The sequence below is a fragment of the Balaenoptera acutorostrata genome, chromosome 9 (genome assembly GCF_949987535.1).
Source record: "Balaenoptera acutorostrata chromosome 9, mBalAcu1.1, whole genome shotgun sequence".
Classification (NCBI taxonomy): Eukaryota; Metazoa; Chordata; class Mammalia; order Artiodactyla; family Balaenopteridae; genus Balaenoptera; species Balaenoptera acutorostrata.
In genome coordinates this window covers 20381554-20404812 of record NC_080072.1, presented here as the reverse complement: position 1 = coordinate 20404812, position 23259 = coordinate 20381554, and the positions used below count along the sequence as shown (strand labels likewise).

Genomic DNA, 23259 nt, shown 5'->3' with positions numbered 1-23259 from the left:
CTTTGGCAGTAAAAATAAGCTAAAGGAGGGGCGGCAGCTTCGTTTTGAAGAGACGGGAGGCATTTCCAACTGCAGAGCTCTCTCTCGGGGTCTACAGGAACCTTCCAGAGACCTGCAATGCATGCTAATCCTTCCCCCACTGGTTAAGAGAGTGGGATCCATCATAGTAAAGTCATTGTTCTTTCTAATTGTCAGAGACTGCTGCTCTGCACTTGCCTGCAGCGACCCAATTAACATATCCCCACAACACCAACCATTATAGTATGTTTTGTGTCCTACCAACAAGGGAAAGCCCCAACCCTGCTTCCATCCACAGCTTCGTCTAATTAGGTCTTTAATAGGTAAACAGAAGGGGGAATACTGAAAATGGGAGAGAAGGCTATATGTCTGACTCACTTTCTGCCTAAAAGTGACTTCCTGGAGTTGGAATATTTTTGTTGTTAATGGGGAAAGAGTTGAGGAGTTGAGAACAAAAGAAAGGACAAAGGGAGGGGTAAAAAGGAGGGAGAGATAAGAACTAAGCACTCAGGGAGATAAGGAGGGATGGTGGGAGGATGAGGAGAAGGGAAGGAGAAGGGAATTGAAAAACATGTAACTTCTGCTGGAAACTATTGCCATGGCAACATTCAAACAATACAGAGAAAGCCTTCATGGTTCCATTCTTGCCTTCCTGAGAACCACTGTGTAGATGTTAACTCTTTTAGGATGGCTTCTGACTTTCTGCCTTTTCAGTTGGAAGAAATCACAGTTTCCTGGATTGCTCTCCATAATGCATTTGAATTCATTCACCACACCCATGCTCTGGTCCCTGCCTAGGAAGTTGATTCTCCCTAGAGAACCTAAGCTATCAGCCTTCTCTCTGCCCAGGTTAGAACAGCCAGTAGACAGGCTCAGTGCAGAGCAATCCCTCTCTCTCCCTCCCTCCCCTAAGGTTGTAAACATCAGCAGATTCTGAGATCTGGCTCACATTCAACTGTAAACCATTCAAGAGAGGCACAATTTTTACATTTTCCAAAGTCATGCACCCTAAAAAAAAAAAAAAAAAAAAAAAAAAAGCATAGTTTAGTTACTGAACTTTCCAACATCATTATGAAGTCACTGGTTAAAGAAAACTGGGCTATTGTCCTGAAAATGAGTTCCTTAATACTATGTTTCTTAGGCTCAAAAAAAAAAAAAAAAAAGTCAACTATATGGACAATAGGATATCTATTAAAATATCACAAATAAATCAAACGACTTGTTCTAGGCAGGACCACATCTACAAAAACAGATGATTTTAATATTTAGGGGACAGTATTAGTCATTATAAGAAAAAAAGTGCTCTTTTTAAATCCGTGAAACCTACCCCCAAACCAGATACCTATCTTAGCAACAGATAAAAAAATATAATTGAATGCCTGAATTCTCCTATATTCCCTATATTGACTTGGTGAAAATTGATGGGATGAAACACATAGACTCCTCCCAAGAAAACAGTGTCTCAGCAGTTCGCAGTTTGGCAGGAGCAAGTATGCACTTGCAATTATTTAGAAGAGCCAGTGCTGAGTTGGCTCTCTCATTTACTATTGCTATTATTAGAAATTACTATTACTATTATGAGAGATAATAATAGCAGTCTCTACACTGGCAAGAAATCATCTAAAACTAGAAGAAAAACATGAAAAATTGACTAAAAGAAAAACATATGTTCTAATTCAACATATTCAAGACATTTATATTCAAAGATTGAAGAATAAAATTAAACCGTAATTAAATGTGTCTTACCATTTAGCACTTTCATCTAATCCCAGTGTCTTCTGCTGTTTCTTATGAGAGAAAGGAGGAAGCATCCTTCCAAAGCATGAAGCCAGAGCATCTCCTGAGAATACACACCTGGCTCCATAAAACCAGGTGTTTGCACGTTGTGAAAAGTGACTGCAGCTCACCAAAGTTTTAATCCAGGCACCTTTACTAAGGAGAAGATCTTTTTCTATTCTACCATTGCATAAGCCCATATTTGGGCATGACTCAAAATTAAAAGTCACAGTGTCTTTCCAACAGTCATTTACGACAAAGAAGGCCCCCTCCTACGATTGTGCAGTTTGTGCAGATCCAAGGGTCACCTTCATTGTTGTGAACAATATTCTTCGCGAACAATGCCACTGAGGAGTATGCATCGCCAAACTTGCACTGAGCCTATTAGCACCTCTAAATTAGAGTATAATATTAGCACCAAAATATATTTGCAGAACTATTTAAAAAACTGGAAGCCTCAAAGACAGCTCTTATCAATATTTCAAAAAGCCAGTTAGAAATCGTGCATGTGCTCATACAATTGCATAAGATAGTGACAACATCTTCTGGCTCAATTTATATCAACTCAAGGTCACAGTGTTCAGTTAGCACATTTCAAGAACAATGATGGGCAAGAATATGTTTTCAATTAGGAAAAATAGAGGAATGAGTTGCAATGTATTTACTGGGCAAAGTAGTTTTGAAACATGGGTCCCTAGAGTAAAAATAATAAAAGGTTGATCTTAGTGGGAAAAATATTGGGAAAATAACGGCCTACACCATAGACTGAATTCACCCTAAAGATGTGTTAAATTAATCCACTCCTTTATTGGTTCTACCAAAATATATTGAAAACTCCTGTGCACTAAATTAGCTAGATGTGGGAGATGACCAGACAGGTAAGATGAGGTCCCTATCTTAAAAGAAGTCACATTAGCAGGTTTCAGCCAAGTAAATATGAGTGACAAGAGCTATCACAGATCCATGAATAAAATGTTGGTGTAACAGAGACAGGAGGATTCAGTGGGCCTAGGAGACCTGGAAAAGATTTTCCCAGAGGAAGTAACTTGCTCTGAGATTTGACTTGTGATGAGTATATCTGAAGCAAATAGAGTAGCTTTCACAAAGTTTGAGCCAAAAACTAGACTGGGATATCTCCAGAGAAATAAAACATTCAGTATGGCAGACAGACAAGAGAGGCATGAATAGGCTGGCCAGACCGTATTTATCAAGAGAAGAATCCAAATTTTATTCTATATTTATAGAATATAGAGAAGGGAATGTTTTCAGCTTTATTTCTTAGTAAGGTCCTTCTGAAGGAAAAATTAATGATGGACCATACTGAAGAAAAGTTGGCATCAGAAAGACTAGTTAGAAAGATATCTAGGAGAGAAACAATGGACTCTGGACTGAGGGACAGAAAAGCTGAGTTTGACATGATGAGTAGATGGATGAGTGTTTGATTAGTGGTTGGATATGAGGGAGGTTAAAGAGATATTGATATCATTTGAAACTGAAAATATATAGGCTCCTGGAGGGAAAATAATCAGTTACAGTTAGTGTACTAGGTTTGTAAGGCCTACAGGAGACCAGGTAAGAAAGTGGTATCTTGCTGGCCCTGGAGATTTAGGAATCATCAGCTTCCACAAGGTGGCTGAGGCCAAGGATTTGAGCATCATGGCTCAAAACAAGCCCAGCAGACATCTCTCAGGGATGCAAAGAGACTGGGAATAGAACTGATTCAAAAGGGAAGCCCTTAACCTTTTAGGAGAGAGCAGAGGGACAAGACAAGGATGACATGAAATGACTAAAGGAAGTGATAGCAAACGGCACCTCAAACCCCTAGAAGAGTTTCAGAAAGCCAGTGGCATCAATGGTACGAAGTGCTACAGAGATCAAACGTCGCAAGGACGGAGATCAGGTGCTAGGGGGGTAATGCAGACAATTAGGAGCCCACCGGATTTGCAGGTTATTGTAACAAAACTCCAAACTTGTTACTAGCACTGACCTTATTTCTCAGACAATCATGCAGTTCCAGATGATCTCATAGCATTTTGCAAAGCTTTTCTGTCCAGTAGTTGTGTTGACTGAGTTAGGACAATTTTTCCCAAGTCTTTCTTATAAGTTGTCTCTTCCTCATGTAGGTGAACACTTGGATATTAGAAAAGACTGACCAAAAGATGCAAGGCATTTGTGATCTGATATGTGACTACAACCTCTGTTTCAGGAAATGGGAAAGGGAAACTACAGACATCTCAATCCCAATTGGAATATTCAGATTGAGTACCAGGTTAGAGGACAGTGAGTTGCCATGTTTACTTGTTACAAGGCAACACGTTTGCATTTACTGATTCTGATCTTGTTTCTAAAGTCCTAAGAGATGTAGCTTCTACTTCCAGCTCTATCACTTAGTTGTTGGATAACCTTAGACCAATTACTTAGCCTCTTTGTGTTTCAGTTTCCTAAGTGAGAATTTAGGAGAAAAATATGTTATATTTTCACCATAGTACCTGGTGCATATCAAATGCTCAATAACTGGTAGTTACTATTGTTATTATGAAATTATACCCATAATCCCCATTAGTGTTGAAAGCATACGTAAGCATAAAAAGCTGCCATCAGCTTATGCCAAAGATGAAATAAAAGTTTGTTAATCTTACATAAGCTGTTCATGATTTTTAAACTTCATTATAAATCTGACTGACATTGGAAAACATTATCAAAAATAATATTACCCACTTTGATAGCAAAGTTGGCAAAAGATCTTCATTCACATATTCAGTAAATGTAAAGCAAAACACTCACAGACTTTCAGTTAAATGTTCCCATTTCTGTGGGAAATAACCAGATTTCAATGAGAAGAAAGAAAGTGAGCTAGCATTTATTGTGTACTAATCATGTGCCAAACACTTAGACATCTTAATTAATGCTCCTAAAAATAACTGCAAGAAAAAAATGATGTCCATTTTTATAGTTGAGGAAAATTGAGACATAGCAAGGTCAATTTGCCTCCTTAGGATCCCCCAGCTAACAAGTAGTGAAAAAACTTTGAGATCCAATGTTTGCCTATTCCATAGTGTATTACATTGCCCCTACACACCCTCTAGATACTTTCCTCACATTTTTACTCTACATATCTGCCATTGTGACACGGATTCTGCCTTTCTCACCCAATTCTATGCTGTTCTTCTCCATATTTTGACAACTATCGCTAGTAACCTGGGATCAGAGATTTTATATTTTCAATTCCTAGGAATCTTAAATTCCTAGGTAGTGGATTATGAATTGAAAATCCTAAAATCTTAGTGCTTGAAAGAATCTTAGTTTTTAACCTTTATTTAACAGGAAAGAATATAAGACCAACCTGAGAGAGATGAGGTGACTTGTATCAATTGTTACAGTTCATTACTGACAGCACCAAGATTAAGAAAAATACACGGCATCACCTCGCTTTCAGACCTCAGCTTTCCCAGCAGAAGGAAACCACTCAGAGGTGCTTAAAATCTCTCTCTGTGTGTGTGTGTGTGTGTGTGTACAGATATGACATCACACACACACACACACACACACACACACAGAGTCAGTATACTCATTGGTATTTCTCATTAAACTTCCATAGGTTCCTAAAAGCCAGGCTTCTTGTGTGTATGTATACACATGCATTTGAGTTCTTTGGAAGTGATGCCTCTTAAGTTCAATCAGTCCTTCAAGGGATATTTATTGCAGGCATACCATTTGCCAGACACTCTTCTGAGGTGCTAAGGACATGCCAAAGAACAAATAAAATCCTTGCCCTCAGAGAGTGTCAACAAGCACACTGTCCCAGCCACAAGATCCACCCAATAAAGTTTCAACTGTCAAATTTACATTTCTCCAGAGAAATCATTTTGAAGAAACATGCAACAGACTCTTGATCCTTTTGGAGAAACTTTTAAGATGCTGTTTATAAATCATTATTTTTATGCCTATATTATAAAATACTTGATGAAAGTTTACATAGACACAGAGTACATTTTCCACAATTCATAAAGTATATTGTAATCTTTCTTACAGGAATGGCATTCACTAAAGCACTTCCAAATATGTTTTAAAATTGTAGGACCTTACCAAAAATGGTCATATCTATTTCTGTTACTCCAACCTTGTCTATAAATTTCTCATTTTTTAACCTATACCAACATGAATTTATATGAAGAGCTTCTCTCAAACAAGACCATATCTGTTTTTTGCAAACTGTGCATTACCTAAACTAAAATCAAAGATGCTCAATTTAAATGTGCATTTATTGAACACCTGCTGTGCATGACGTATGCAATCTGATTTCATCCTCATGGTGGTCAGCTCCATGTGGCTGTTATCTCTATTTTACAGATAAGCAAACAGGCTCAGAGAGGTTAACGGCTTATGTAACACACATGTTCCAGTGGAAAGCTGAGTATTCAAATTCACTTAGGATGTCAGAGTTCAAGTTTATTGAAATTCTTAGTCACCTTTTAGAAGCACACCAAAAAGTAAAATTAATAAAATGGTAAGAACCTTCACAGATGATTTCCATTTCTTCTTAAGATCAGTGAAAATGGGTAACTTAAGGATGCTTTTCCAAAGTTAACACAGAATTCAAACCGTTTTCCTAATTGAAAAGAAGCAGTATAAACATCCAATGGGCAACTCCTCAGCCTGACTGTCCTGTTATCCACAGCTGTGACATCAAGAATAACAATAATTAAAACAGTAGGATTCTTTTTTCCTCAAAGGGAGAACAGGTTTCCAGAAGCATATTGAGGAAACAGATAGAACCCAGGGCTGCTGATGTAGAAAATGAAATTATGAGAAATGACCACGACTGGCGGCCTCGGAAAACCACTGGCAAGTTGGTGTTGGAAGATTTGCACATGCAAACAATAAGACACATATGTCTACATGAAACTTGATTCCATATATACTGGGCCTTTATCCTTTCACAAAATGAAGATGTATAACTAACATAGGATTCATGATAACTAGGAAGACTGTGAATCCAAATCGTGGACTTGGGGACCTTAATATTAGTAATGGAATTGTACACCATCTAATTTAATTATATAATTGCCTAGAAATCTGCCTTTATTTTGTGCATTCCACATCCAATGTAATATGTAGCCAAAAGTATACAGTTAATATACAACTGCTATCTTCTGTAACTTTTAGACAAAAAGAACACACAACACAAGAATAGCTTTATTTTCCCCTAAAGTCTCATTTAAATATGACTTTTGCTGAGATTTATTTTTCTATACTTTAAGGAGAAAATCTTGATTTTCAATTTCCAGCTGGAGGCAGAATTTCAGATCTAAAATGATATATTGCAATGAGTCTCTCCTGATAAGACCTCAAAAGAAGAATCTGGCAACTACTGTAAGGTCAGTTGCACATTCCCCGGTTCTTAACTGTAGCCACTAGAATTTGTAAAGTATGTGGCCAGCCTGTATTCATTCCCAGGAAGTTAATTCAAATTAATCCAAGAATGACCATAACAAACAGCTCTCCCTAGAGGGTCTATTATGCTGGGGCTTTGCATATCATTACTTTTAATTCACAAGACAATTCTAATTGGTTGAATTCCAATTTGTTGATATTATTCCCATCCCACAGATAAGAATATTGAAGGCCAGGGCAATTAAAGGTATTGCCCAAAGTGCATAGCTCTTAATTAAAGGAGGAAAATATTCGAAAAGGGAACTTCAAAACTTGCAAAATTCAGCAGCTTTCTGGGCCTGTGGTCCTCAACAAATTCCAGTATACAGTTACTGGCTCACAAATGTCAATCAGTGGGTACCAACTTCTGTCCTGAAAGAAGCTCATGGGCTAAGTTTCTAGATCTACCATGGCCATAATTCTTTCATCAGTCCACCAGCAAGTTGCCTAAAATGCTGAGCCAACTCTGACTGACAAACCAAAGGAGCTAAACCCCGGTCTGGGCAACGTGTCCTGAAATGCAGTACTGGTGAAGTGATTCACCAGCGTGAAAAAGGATGACATCCTTAGATGCTCCATCATCTCCAGATTTGAAGAACAGGTTTAAGTGGAGGTGGGTGGGAGGACATATTTCAGCCCACAATTTTAAACACATTCATATTTTCTCTTCTCTCCCTACCCCCCATCCCCTTATCTCTCTTTCTCAGTAAAGTTTGCACGTGGGTGTAAATGTGGAGAATACTGAGAGGGGGTGACAATGTGAAGGAGAGGAATGCACACTGAGGTTCAATCAGAGTAGCAATGAAGAAATTGTTGATGTCAAAAAAAAAAAAAAAAAAGAAAGAGGAAGAAAGAAAGAAAAGGAGGAAAAACCCCTCTCCTGATTGGCAGAGCCAAGCTGATTGCAAAGCTGGGTTTCCCACGTGAAGCCCAGAGCTGAACTACACAGTAAAAACCCTCAAAGTACTTTTTTTTTTCTTTATTCTCTTTTGTCAGTTGTGCTAAATTGCAACTGAGCAGGAACTTAACATAACTTGAGTCAATCTTTGACCACAACTGATGACTTAACTGTGGTCATGTAAAAACAAAACAAACATGCAAAATATCTGCAAGGAATTATAAGATATGCAGAAACCTATAGGGAGCTTGGGGCAGGGGTGGGAAACACAACCCTGCATGACCTTATTTTCATAGGTCAGTAAATTTATTGCCTGATCTGTGTCCCAACAGGAAACATGTGCCCAGAAAAATAAATTAGAGAAGTGCTCAGCTGTAGGCTAGTTTAGTTAAGGGGTAATGAAAAGGATAAGAATAGATGATGTGAGTGAAAGAACAGACTCAGATGCTTTTAGCAGGGAGTTTCTGGTTTCTATTATCATTCTCTCATATAAATCTAACTCCATGGTTCTTTAATGACTCTCCAGGGACCACCACTCACTGGATTAAATGAGCCCAATACCAAGAAGGGACCCAGGAGACTGTTGCCTTTCATCTCCTTTGGGATATGCCAGCGTTGTGGATCATTTTTTTTTTTTTTTTTTCCAAATAGTATTGAAGTTAGGGTTATCTGAGCTCTTCTATTAACTAAAAAAAAAAAGACTAAGAAAAGATATGAATGCTGGAGATGGGCTACCCATGAGGTCCAGAATGTCAGGAGTTTATTGCAAGCTCTCAGAATAAGTACCTTCCTTGACCCTTCTAGATAAAAATGGCAGCTGTGGGGAAAGAAGTAATCCTTCCACGTATGGCTGTTTCCCATCCAGTTTGGATCCCAAACTGACTTTTGTCAGCTCTTCAGTGGCTTGTGTGAGTCACCTGTCTCATATGCTTTGGCCATTAACCAAAGAGTTATGACTTCTCCAGGCCTCAGTTTCCTTTTTTATTGGCATGAGATCTCTGGGGAATCTTCTGGCTCTAAAGTTATATGAGTCAATGATTCTGATAGAAGGCCCTGGAGAGAAATAACAGAAGACTGAGAGGCAGAGCTCTGTTCAAACACAAAACTAAAGAAAAGCCAGCTCCATGATCCTGGCAGCGATGGGGGAAGAGATTCAAAGAGGGGCGATGATCTTATAGGCCCTCAGGCTCTCTAAGCATTTTCAACTTTTTAAAAATTTTTTCTTTAGTGGCTTCTTTCCCCCAAGACAAAGCTGGCATAGGAGAAGCAGTGAGGCTCAACCCACAGACCTTTATCTAAGTTACCACAGGACACTAGATTTCTGCCTTTTTTTTAAAGAGCTCTGAACTGTTGTTGCGGGGAAAACTGAAGGCAACTGGCAAAACTGAAGGCGACTAACTGCCCAGGGCACCTACATGGACAGCCTCTCTGTTACCCAGGGAAGTGGTTAGAAGGGGGTGGGGTTGAAGAGCCGTGGGTCCTCCTCTCATTCTTAGCACTGGTGAGGATCTAGGTAACCTAATCTCAAGACCAACACTTTCCAGACTCTGTGTGCAAGAGAGATTGGGCATAGTGCACCCACAGCTCTCCACCACTTCCTCCCCCGTCCCACTCTCCCTCCCTCCACCCACTCGCCGGCCAGAAGCCATCCTTCATCTGGTTGGTTTATTATCATATTTTCGTGTTAATGCATTTCTGTTGATCTGCGATGTCAGGTTGGATAATGAAATTTAAATTGGGTCCCTTCGATTTCCAATGGCTAAACATTTGTGAATCTAACTCCGGGGCTGCCATGCAACTTAAACACATTCTAGAGTGTTGATCACACAGCACGAGGCACCCCACACTGCAGCGGCTTTCTTGGGGAAATTTTTTTCTCCGGATGGACATTTGCAAAGGCATTTGCCCGGGATGCAGACAACCTGCATCATTATAGCAAACCGGCTTATCAGTGAGCACGGCCTGATGGAGCAAATGCGTGGGCCACCTTCTCCCTGTTTTCTGGTCCCCACAGCCAGGTCTTTAAAAACCAACTTCGGGGGTAAAGGGATAAAGGGACCAGGAATGCTAAATTAATGGACATTTTCTTCACCAATAAATAGGAAAAAAAAGGATCACTCACTGTATTTCAGACTGATCACAGCAACATCCAGATGGAAATCCAGGTGGTTAAGAACAAGCGGAAAAATGCATGATCTTGACCCCAGAAAGAAAAAAAAATGGGGGGGGGGGAGGAGGTTGATGAAGAAAAATCCAACTGCAATTATCCATCAATTTTATTCAACATAGGCACAAATCCAACTGTGCTCTGCTGGCTTCTCTTCCCCAATCAATGCCTCATTCTGCCGCGGTCAACTTTTCTTCTCCGAAATTTCTTTGCAGATGTATTATTAATTCCCTCTCCTCTTGTGGGAAATTCAAAAAGAAAAGAAAACATCACCATATCAAGTCTTTACTTTCCTAAAAAAAGCCCCAAACTTTTCATTCCAAAAATATCTCCTTGGCTTACTTTCTCCTTTACAGAAAAAAATGAACATACTTTTCCTTTGTGGATCCTCGTTTCTCCATTTCCAATCATCCTTTTGGGGAGGGGGAGGGCAGCTGTTTTATGATTATTTATTTATGTCAGAACACACCAACCCCCGCGGGTCTGACACTGGTTTATTTCATTTTCCAATGCTCCCTGTGTGCACATATACACATTTGTGTTAAGATCCAGGTCTCACAAGAAAAAGCTTCGTTCTTCCTTCTCTCTTGCACAATCAGTTTATCCACTGCGTTCGGTTCCAGGAGAGAGCTGCGTCCCGCATCGTTCATTTTCGCCACGCACCCAACAGCCACCGCCACCAAAAAAAAAAAAAAAAAAGAAAAGAAAAGAAAAAAAGAAAAAGTCTCCTTTTACATCGCCGATTCCTCTCCCCAGCCCCGACCTCGAAGAATTTGGGGATCAACTCCCCCCAATCGCCGCCCTTCCGGCCGGCCCCTTCTCCAAAGATCTGATTAGATTTCTCATCACAACCCAGTGCGCAATTGGATTTTTGATTTCAGCCACCCGGCCAGCCACCTTCCCCTCTCCCTCCAAACTCTCTGTTATATCCTGTCTCCTTCCCTCCACCGCCTCTGCAATTTCATAATCTCACGTTAAATGGAGTGCGGGGGGGCGGGGACGGGGGCGGGGGCGGAGGTAGTGAAGGAAAATTTCAAGGCTCCGTCAGCTGTCAAGAAGAAATCCATTCCTCCCCCCGCTACTTCTTTTTTTTTCTTTAAGGCTCGGGGTGGCTTGCGCTTCCTCTGTCCCCGCCCCCACCCCTAGCACCCGGTCCAGATCCTCCAGGTGTAGCAGAACTCCAGGATCAGGGCCGGGATCACGGGGGAGACGCGTGACGCGGTCCCTCGCCGGCGGCCCCTGCCAGCCACCGGGTCCCCTTCTCCTCCATCAGCGGGCAGCGGATCCTGGGGGCGCCGCGATGAAAGAAGTTCAAATTGGGCTTTTATTTCAAATGGGGAGGGTGAAGTGAGGGGCTCGACGGGGTGTTTTGTTAGGCAAATAAAACAATAATAATAAGGAAAGAAGATACAAAATAGAACATGGAACGAAGGAGGTAAAAAAAAAAAAAAATCCCTAGTCGTTGCCTCCTCTCATCCTTCTCGAATGAAACTGCAGCTTTGATCTCATTTCCAGCTGCGTCGGGTACATTCTGGAGCCACAAGTTGGTCTCTCTTCGCGCAGACCTTCCCGACGCCGGCTAGTCCTCCGCGAGGAGACGCGTTCCCGGGAGCGCAGCTGCTCCGCGCCGTCTTTAGCGCCATCGCCCCGGCTCGCGGCTCCCAGCGCGGCAGAAACCCCGGTCCCCTTCCATCCACTTCGGCTGGAACTCTCTCTTCCTCCCCAGCCCGCTCCTCTCTCCCTTCCTTTCCACCCAAAGAATAAATGCGTTCCCAGTGCCGGCGGCAGTTCCTTTCTCTCGGCCAATGCCACGTCCTGACGGTTTGGGTCCTAGCTCCCCAAATCTCCTTTCGGACTGCGGTCCCCTTCCCTCTTCTGCCCCTCTTTCTTTCCCTTTTTCCTTTCCCTTTTTCTGCTTGTGATCAGTAAAATACAATTACCCAATTACCTCCCATCATCTTAGCACTGATTGGTCAATTGCATTAACACTTGAAGTCGGGGTGGAGGGGATTGGAGCCCCTGCGGTGTGGCACTGCTGCCACCTGGAGGGCAGAGCTAGAACAGCTGTGTTTCAAAGCCACCCCATACTCAGAGGTTAGTAACGCGCAAAGAAACTCTGCGGTCGTGTGGAAGAAGTCATTTTTTGTTTTGTTTTGTTTCTCAAAGCCTGGCTGTGTTCATCCTGAAAGCCGGGAGTTGGAGCTACAAAGGGGAAGACATAGAAATCGAATCACCACTAGGATTCAAAAATATCAAACACAAAGCTGTTGCTTTCAGATAGCTGGACAAGAGCCTCTTCCCTCCCTAGGCAAGCAGGCTGGTCACAAGGTAAGGATTAACACAGTACCACTACCTAGGATAAACTAATCAGAAGAAATCTAGGAGGAGCTGAAATACTGCCAGGGAGGGAGCCTTGGTCCAGCAGGATCATCTCACCAGGAGGAAACACTGTAAAGGTGAAATAGGAGCCTTCAGCCTATGCTGTGTTGCAGTAAATTGGCCTGTTCGGTTTGTACAAGACATCCAGGACAGTTTGACAACTCAATTCCAACATCCCTTGCTCCTAGTTGTGGGCTTTTCCACCAACTCACGTTGCGGGCGGGGGCAGGGGCGGGTGGCATATTTCAACTTCACTGGGTCTTAGAAAGATGGAAGGGCCTGCATAATAATATTATTAATAACATATTTATGTTGGTTTCTTTCTCCACTATACAATTGTCAGAGGCCCTTTCTCTAAGCTATACTTACTCATTTTATACCATTCAGGTATGTGACCTTGAGACATGAAATGGATAAAATGAGGAATGATAATTCAAATAATAAAACATTATATATTTGGGGGAGGAAGGCAAATAAATATTTATCTGTTTCAAGTTGCATAATCGATCTCTATGCTGATTTACTATACTTTTTAGAGATCAGAATATGTACTTGGTTTGAAAATAGTTTTAAATAGGCTGTATGCTACTCTATTAAAGCACATTATATAATTGAGATTTGAGTCTTTATGTTACAAATCATAATGAGAAGTGACATTCAACAAAAGGGAGAAAATTTTTACTGAGGGAACATTAGAGGCATATCCAAGTTCACACCAAATGTTCTTTTAGTTTTTTCCTGTTCCCTTTATAGTACATGGGTATTTCCTCATTTAAAGTTAAAAAATGAAAGGAACTACATCTATATATTTCTTTGGGTACTAAGCACATACTCTAATATGTATTTCAGATGTCAGCACCTGCAAGAGAAAAGGCCTTTCTTTACACATGGATTGTGATTTATTTAATTTCTCTGTCTTTTGGAGAACTTTGATGTAGTTATTGATTGCATCAAAATGTGAATTTGTTGAGGGGTAATGGCATTGCTTCTGTTTTTAAAAGAATGCTGTATTGATTAATTCAAAGCACTAGTGGGCAGTTGACTATAAGTTTAATTTGTCTTTTGAAGCTCTTACCCTTATATGCCAATTGCAGTTTATCAACTAACAAACCATTAAAAAGGGCTTTCACTAGCTGCTCTAGATAACGCCAAAGGAATCTACCTTCTGGTTCTGAAGTAAGCTAGAAGCCATTTGAAATGAAAATTTTCTTTTTAGGGACTTTGATAGCAAGGGCAAGGCCAGTGATTGTTTTTCAAAGCTGATTATTAGCTACCTACCAGACATCTTTAAAGCCTTTCAGAATGAATTAATCTATCAAACAAAGCAGCAGTGAAGTATCAGTGCTATTTAAACAAAAAGAAAAAGGAAAGTCTTCCCTTTCCTGTTTACCTACCCATTCAGGAGCTGGGATTTCTTTTCCCACACCAGTTGCCCAATCACACTGTATGACCTTGAATTAGCCATTTGGCTTTCATTGTTTGATTCAGACTCAACCTGTGTTTTGGGGGCATCCATATGGCATGGTTGTCTTTTGCTGACTTCTCATATACATCACCTTATTTAAAACTCAAAACAACCCCCTGAGAGATTTTTAAAGATGGGGAAAGTGATGCTAAAGCCACATATTTGGTAAATATGTCTTATTAAGACATAGACAAGTCTTGAACCTAGATCTACTCAATTCCAATTCTTCCAGTTTTGCTACAGTTTCTGGGTTTGGGAAGCATGGGGAATACATCTAAGACAGTCATAGACGTGCAGACTGTCATAGCATAGTCATGATCAGCCCTGAATCCCAGAGATGAATTTGTAACCCTACGGGCGAAATGAAATTGACACATTTGTCACTGAATGATCTTACTCAAAGAGAATTGAAATAAGTAGTCAACAAGCTAACTGTCATACAAATGTACACGCAAACTAAATTGTTAAATAATGACATAAATATAGATACTTATTCAGTAGGAGTGTCAGGTACTGTCAACAATGACAGCATATGTGTTTAAGTAAAATTCTTTGCAAAAGTTCTTTTAGAGGAATCATTGCCCAAAGACTAACGGATTGTTCATGTTGTCACACTTCCAATTAGCCCATTTGGTTACCCAAAGCATGGGCAGGACGGATGCCATTAAAATGAGATGACTTGGGAGAAGAAGGGCACAGTGCTAATGTCGCAGGTTTGTTCTATGGACATTGAGAATTCTATGTTTGTGATCCTCTCCTGATTTGTAGGCATTTGGGTGGGGAAACAAAATTATGTTATTTCACTGTGTGCTGATGACTCTACCTGGTATAATCTTTAGCAAACAGCAGAGGACAGAATCTTGTAATCAGAAGTACAAAATAACAAACAGAACAAGCTCCGTAACTTTGCTTTGCAAATAGAGAAAATTTGGATGCAGCTATTGCGTTTATTAATTTGATTTAACAGGCTGTAGGCTAGTCTATTCAAGCACAACACATACTTAAGATTTGAGTGTTTACATTACCAATTCTGGGAATAGACATTCCCTTTTCACTTCCAGCACTATTAAAAGGGACCAGGATGTCCTGTGGGATAATCGTATCAAGCTTGCCTCTAAAGTCAAGCATAATGAATGATGGCATGTGAATTAACTTCATTAGACCAACTTCTTTTGAAGACTACTTTAATGATCAAATGCCATATTTAGTAGGAACTTACTACATCTGTTATGTTAGACAATATTCCAAGAATGTTGTATTTCAGAATTAGAAGATATCCTAATAGTCAACTATTCTTTGTTCCTTGAAATATAGATGAAGACACCAAAAGAGAAGATTTGCAAATTTATGGTTTTTTAAAGTATCTCCTCTACTACCCCTCCACCCAGTTCCCACCCTATATAGTCTTACTTTACTGTGCCCTCATGCTTTTAAAATTTTTAAATAATAACTAGCACTTAATGATAGCTTATGAGTGCCAAGTACAGTTCTAAGTATGTGGTAGATGTCAGTGCAGACAATCCTCCCAACAATTTTATGGAGTAGGTACAATTACCATCCCATTTTATAGATAATGCAAATGGAATTGTGGTTAAGTAAGGGCACCCAGCTAGGAAGTGACAGAAGCAAGATTTTCAACGCAGGTTATTTTGCTTCAGAGATCATGGTTTTAATGAATATTTCCTATTATTACTTATTGCATTGAATGCAAATCATTTGTTCATGTCTACATTCCCACCAAACCATGGTCGATTTCATGAGAGCATTTTTTTTTTTATTTCTAATACTGTGCACATAGTTGAATGAATGAATGTCTAAAATTAAGATATTAGGAAATGTCTACATTTTTGTTTCTTAGTGACTATTCTTTTTACTGTGGTACATAAAATGTTAGAAATAGGAGATACTTAGTGCAATTATTAAATAGAAAAACTAAGAAAGCATGCCACCGAATAAAATAATTTAATTGGAGATTTATAACTTCTATATCACTTAGCTATTGCTGCATGATAAACCATTCCAAAATTGGTAGCTGAAAACACTAATTATTAATTGTTTCTCATGAATCTATAGGTCAGTCAGGGATTGGTTAAGTGGCTCTTCTGATCTTGGCTGTGTTCACTGATAGCTGATCTAGAATGGTCTCAGCTACAGTCACTGGGACAACTCAACTTCAGTCTATGTGTATCTTCCTTCGTCAACTTAACCCAAGCAAATTTCTTGGCAAAAGCAGAAGTCCAAGGGAGCAAGCAGAATGCACTTTTTCAAGTTTCTGTATGAATCAAATCTGCCGACTTCCCACTGGCTACAGTAAATCACTTGGTACCCATCATCAAGGAATGGAGCAGATCATGCCACCTACAGTGGGAGGCAGCTGTAAAGTTACATGACAAAAGAGTGAAGAATCAGAGTCATCATCACAATCAACCACAAACTTCTGTCCTTTACAAATAGCAAATTTTCTTACTGATTACTGGGGTTTGCAGGAAAGAAATTCTCTGCATTCAGTCAGTCACTTGTTTATTTTGAGAGATGAGTACTAACTTCCCATTATGTGCCAGGTATTATGGAAGTTATCACTGCCTCCTCTGACGGCCTTCACTTTCCTGATCACATCTGTTGATGCTAATTCAGGAATGGCTCATACATCTGCCTAGTTCTCTCACTGTATTACTTTACTAAGACCATTCTCAAGTTCCTCTGCGGTCTCTTTGCACTAGCCTTTCTTCTTATCCATTCCATCCCCTCCCTAGTACCCATTAGCTTCTGAAAAAGAAAAAAAACAAAAAACAAAAAACAAAACTGATGAGAAAGTTTAAAGGAAGAAACAATAAAGGAAAAATATGTATAATAACAAAAAACACAATACTGGGAAAACTTTTTGCAATGCATAGAACAAAGGATTCATATTCTAAATCATAAATAGTTCTTAGGAATAGCTTTTAGGAATAAATGAGAAAACCACAGATGTCCTTCCAGATAAGTGGTAAAAAATGCATTACTAATCAATTTACAGAAGTACTGGAATTGAACGCTTATTGGTACCCATATTACTTAGCACAGTGCCTGGTCCTTTGGCATCCAAATACATTTTGATTAAATGGATGAATAAACAGTTTACTTGGTGGTGGCAGGAAAGTGGGTAGGTAATAAGTATGCTAATTACAAGCAATGGTGATATAAGATCTGGTCAGAATTTTACCAGAAATAAGTGTAAAGAGCTGAGGCAGCAGAGGAGGCAGTACCCACCTCTCCATAAGGGCAGTCCCAGAAGACTTCACATAAGAAAACTACATGTGTTCAAAGCTTCATGAATGTTAGTCTACAGCTGATGAGTGCAGAATTGCCTGTTTTGCAGCCAGAGGACAGAGAATGAGGTTCATTCTAAGAAAAATGGCCCAAAGATTGGCAGGGCTCAAGCTTAGCTAAATGATATACTCAGTTATGGAGGGCTGATCAGACTATTAGATGCCATGTAGAGACCAAGAGAGTTGAGATTTTAAAGGTAGTCTTAGAATGTTCTTTCTAGGAGTGTATCAAGATGTCTGAGAAGGAAGGGCATGAGTGAAGGGGGAATATCTTGAGGGAGAATACTACCTTTCTCGTACCACCCTAGGCAACATGACACATTCTAGGACTAACTTAAAGTAAAAAAAAGAAAGCTTAAATAAACAACTGTATGACAATTTGGCAACCAATTCTAAATCAATTTAGACCAAATTACATTGTAGAAATCTTGTTTTTTAAATTTTATATTGGGGTGTATTTGATTTACATTGTTGTGTTAGTTTCAGGTGTACAGGAAAGTGATTCAGTTATACATGTACATATATCTATTTTTTTCAGACTCTTTTCCCATATATAGGTTATTACAGAATATTGAGTAGAGTTCCCTGTGCTATACAGTAGGTCCTTGTTGATTATCTATTTTATATATAGTAGTGTGTATATGTTAATCCCAAACGTCTAATTTATCCCTCCCCCTGCCACCTTTCCCCTCTAGTAACTGTAAGTTTATTTTCTAAGTCTGTGAGTCTGTTTCTGTTTTGTAAATAAGTTCATTTCTATCATATTTTTAGATTTTACATATAGGTGATATATGATATTTGTCTTTGTCTGACTTACATCACTTAGTATGATAATTTCTAGGTCCATCCATGTTGCTGCAAATGGCATTATCTTTTTAAATGGTGACCCAAGCTCTTGTAGAACACAATCTCCTATATCAAATGTTTCTAAGAAAGGTGGTATTTGTGCAGAGAAACTGCATTCTGGCATCTTTGTACTGTCTAAATTAGGAGTCTTTGCACTGAGGAGAAAATTGCCCATAAAGGTATCTTTAAAACTCCACCAGGAGAGGGGACCTTCAACATGGTGGAGGAGTAAGATGTGGAGATCACCTTCCTCCCCACAAATACATCAGAAATACATCTACATGTGGAACAGCTCATACAGAACACCTACTGAACGCTGGCAGAAGACCTCAGACTTCCCAGAAGGCAAGAAACCCCCCATGTACCTGGGTAGGGCAAAAGAAAAAAGAAAAAACAGAGACAAAAGAATAGGGACAGGAGCTGCACCAGCGGGAGGAGCTGTGAAGGAGGAAAAGTCTCCACACACTAGGAATCCCCTTCTCAGGCGGAGACTGCGGGTAGCGGAGGGGGTAAGCTTTGGAGCCATGGAGGAGAGCGCAGCCACAGGGGTGCAGAGGGCAAAGCGGAGAGGTTCCTGCACAGAGGATCGGTGCTGACCAGCACTCACCAGCCCGAGAGGCTTGTCTGCTCACCCACCAGGGCAGGTGGGGGCTGGGAACTGAGGCTTGGGCTTCAGAGGTCGGATCCCAGGGAGAGGACTGGGGCTGGCTCCGTGAACACAGCCTGAAGGGGGCTAGTGCATCACAGCTAGCCAGGAGGGAGTCCAGAATTGCCTAAGAGGCAAGAGACCATTGTTTCAGGGTGTGCGAGGAGAGGGGATTCAGAGCACCACCTAAAGGAGCTCCAAAGATGGGCGCGAGCTGCAGCTATCAGCGTGGACACCAGAGACAGGCATGAGATGCTATGGCTGCTGCTGCAGCCACCAAGAAGCCTGTGTGCGAGCACAGGTCACTATCCCCACCTCCCCTCCAGGGAGCCTGTGCAGCCCGCCACTGCCAGGGTCCTGTGATCCAGGGACAACTTCCCCGGGAGAACGCACGGCGTGCCTCAGGCTGTTGCAACATCATGCCAGCCTCTGCCACTGCAGGCTTGCCCCGCATTTTGTACCCCTCCCTCCCCCCGGCCTGAGGGACCCAGAGCCCCCCAATCAGCGCTCCTTTAACCCCCTCTTGTCTGGGTGAAGAACAGATGCCAAAGGGCGACCTACATGCAGAGGCAAGGCCAAATCCAAAGCTCAACCCCAGGAGTTGTACAAACAAAGAAGAGAAAGGGAAATTTCTCCCAGCAGCCTCAGAAGCAGTGGATTAAATCTCCATAATCAACTTGATGTACCCTGCATCTGTGGAATACCTGAATAGACAATGAATCGTCCCAAAACTGAGGTGGTGGACTTTGGGAGCAACTGTAGAGTTGGGGTTTGCTTTCTGCATGTAATTTGTTTCTGGTTTTATGTTTATCTTAGTTTAGTATTTAGAGCTTATTATCACTGGTAGATTTGTTTACTAATTTGGTTGCTCTCTTCCTTTATATATATATTTTTTTTTCCTTTTTCTCTTTTTGTGAGTATGTATGTGTATGCTTCTTCACATGATTTTGTCTGTGAGGTTTGCTTTTACAATTTGTCCTCAGTCTGTCTGTTTTGGGTTTTTTTTTTTTTTTTAGTATAGTTTTTAGCACTTGTTTTCATTGGTGGATTTCTTTATTGGTTTAGTTGCTCTCTTCTTTCTTTTTTTTAACTACTTTTTAATTTTTTTATTTTAATAATTTTTTTTATTTTAATAACTTTATTTTATTTTATATATTTTTTTTCTTTCTTTCTTTTTTTTTTTTTTTTCTTTTCTCCCTTTTCTTCTGAGCCGTGTGGCTGACAGGCTCTTGGTGCTCCAGCCGGGTGTCAGGCCCAAGCCTCTGAGGTGGGAGAGCTGAGTTCAGGACATTGATCTACCAGAGACCTCCCAGCCCCACATAATATCACACATCAAAAGCTCTCCCAGAGATCTCCATCTCAATGCTAAGACCGAGCTCCACTCAACGACCAGCAAGCTACAGTGTAGAACACCCCATGCCAAACAACTAGCAAGACAAGAACACAACCCCATCCATTAGCAGAGAGGCTGCCTAAAATCATAATAAGTTTACAGAAACCCCAAAACATACCACTGGACGTGGTGCTGCCCATGAGAAAGACAAGATCCAGCCTCATCCACCAGAACACAGGCACCAGTTGCCTCCACCAGGAAGCTTACACAACCAACTGAACCAACCTTACCCACTGGGGGAAGACACCAAAAATAACGGGAACTACAAACCTGCAGCCTGTGAAAAAGAGACCCCAAACACAGTAAGCTGAACAAAATGAGAAGACAGAGAAATACATAGCAGATGAAGGAGCAAGGTAAAAACCCACCAGACCAAACAAGTGAAGAGGAAATAGGCAGTCTACCTGAAAAAGAATTCAGAGTAATGATAGTAAAGATGATCTAAAATCTTGGAAATAGAATAGAGAAAATATAAGAAACATTTAACAAGGACCTAGAAGAACTAAAGAGCAAATAAACAATGATGAACAACACAATAAATGAAATTAAAAATTCTCTAGAAAGAATCAATAGCGGAATAACTGAGGGAGAAGAACGGATAAGTGACCTGGAAGATAAAATAGTGGAAATAACTACCACAGAGCAGAATAAAGAAAAAAGAATGAAAAGAATTGAGGACAGTCACAGAAACCTCTGGGACAATATTAAATGCACCAACATTTGAATTATAGGGGTCCCAGAAGAAGAAGAGAAAAAGAAAGGGACTGAGAAATATTTGAAGAGATTATAGTTGAAAACTTCCCTAATATGGGAAAGGAAATAGTAAATCAAGTCCAGGAAGCACAGACAGTCCCATACAGGATAAATCCAAGAAGAAACACTCCAAGACACATATTAATCAAACTAACAAAAATTAAATACAATGAAAAAATATTAAAAGCGGCAAGGGAAAAGCAACAAATAACATACAAGGGAATCCCCATAAGGTTAACAGCTGATCTTTCAGCAGAAACTCTGCAAGCCAGAAGCGTGTGCCAAGACATTTTTAAAGTGATGAAGGGGAAAAACCTACAACCAAGATTACCCAGCAAGGATCTCATTCAGATTCGAAGGAGAAATTAAAACCTTTACAGACAAGCAAAAGCTAAGAGAATTCAGCACCACCAAACCAGCTTTACAACAAATGCTAAAGAAACTTCTCTAAGCAGGAAACACAGAGAAGGAAAAGACATAGAGTAACAAACCCAAAACAATTAAGAAAATGGTAAAAGGAACATACACATCGATAATTACCATAAATGTAAATGCATTAGATGCTCTAACCAAAAGACATAGACTGGCTGAATGGATGCAAAAACAAGATCCGTATATATGCTGTCTACAAGAGACCCACTTCAGGCCTAGGGACACATACAGACAAAGTGAGGGGATGGAAAAAATATTCCATGCAAATGGAAATCAAAAGAAAGCTGGAGTAACAATTCTCATATCAGACAAAATAGACTTTAAAATAAAGACTTTTACAATGGACAAAGAAGGACACTACATAATGATCAAGGGATCAATCAAAGAAGAAGACATAACAATTGTAAATATTTATGCACCCAACATAGGAGCACCTCAGTACATACAGAAAATGCTAACAGCCATAAAAGGGGAAATCGACAGTAACACAATAATAGCAGGGGACTTTAATGTCCCGCTTTCTCCAATGGACAGATCATGTAAAATGAAAATAAGTAAGGAAACACAAGCTTTAAATGATACATTAAACAAGAGGGCCTTACTTGATATTTATAGGACATTTCATCCAAAAACAACAGAACACACGTTCTTCTCAAGTGTTCATGCAACATTTTCCATAATAGATCATATCTTGGGTCACATATCAAGCCTTGGTAAGTTTAAGAAAAATGAAATCGTATCAAGTATCTTTTCCAACCAAAACACTATGAGACTAGATATCAATTACAAGAAAAAAATCTGTAAAAGCTACAAACACATGGAGGCTAAACAATAAACAACTAAATAACCAAGAGATCACTAAAGAAATCAAAGAGGAAATCAAAATATACCTAAAAACAAATGACAATGAAAACACAATGACCCAAAACCTATGGGATACAGCAAAAGCAGTCCTAAGAGGGACGTTTATACCAATATAATCTTACCTCAGGAAACAAGAAAAACCTCAAATAAACAACCTAACCTTACACCTAAAGCAATTAGAGAAAGAAGAACAACAACAAAAACAAAGTTGGCAGAAGGAAAGAAATCATAAAGATCAAATCAGAAATAAATGAAAAAGAAATGTAAGAAACAACAGCAAAGATCAATAAAAGTAAAAGCTGTTTCTTTGAGAAGACAAAGAAAATTGATAAATCATTAGCCAGACTCACCAAGAAAAAAAGGGAGAAGACTCAAATCAACAGAATTAGAAATGAAAAAGGAGAAGTAACGACTGACACTGCAGAAACACGAAGGATCATGAGACACTACTACAAGCAACTCTGTGCCAATAAAATGGAGAACCTGGAAGAAATGGACAAATTATTAGAAAAGCACAACCTTCTGAGACTGAACCAGGAAGAAATAGAAAATATAACCAGAACAATCACAAGCACTGAAATTGAAACTGTGATTAAAAATCTTCCAACAAATAAAACCCCAGGACCAGACAGCTTCACAGGCAGATTCTATCAAACATTTAGAGAAGAGCTAACACCTATCCTTCTCAAATGCTTCCAAAATACAGCAGAGGGAGGACAACTTCCAAACTCATTCTACGAGGCCGCCATCACCCTGATACCAAAACCAGACAAAGGTGTCACAAAGAAAGAAAACTACAGGCCAGTATCACTGATGAACATAGATGCGACAATCCTCAACAAAATACTAGCAAACAGAACCCAGCAGCACATTAAAAGGAT

General features: G+C 40.0%; 1 protein-coding gene across 5 annotated transcripts in view; it reads right to left on the bottom strand.

Moving 5' to 3' along the window:
* Nucleotides 1-23259, bottom strand: part of LRRC4C (leucine rich repeat containing 4C) — a 191422-nt gene that overhangs the window by 150893 nt on the left and 17270 nt on the right. For 3 of the 5 annotated variants that reach the window (XM_057552070.1, XM_057552068.1, XM_057552073.1), the window contains exon 1: nucleotides 10248-12146. The exons of the other annotated variants lie outside the window; for them this stretch is intronic. The gene's annotated coding sequence lies outside the window, so the exon portion shown is untranslated. Of the gene's footprint in view, nucleotides 1-10247; nucleotides 12147-23259 lie in introns of those variants that run through there. 5 annotated transcript variants of the gene reach the window in all.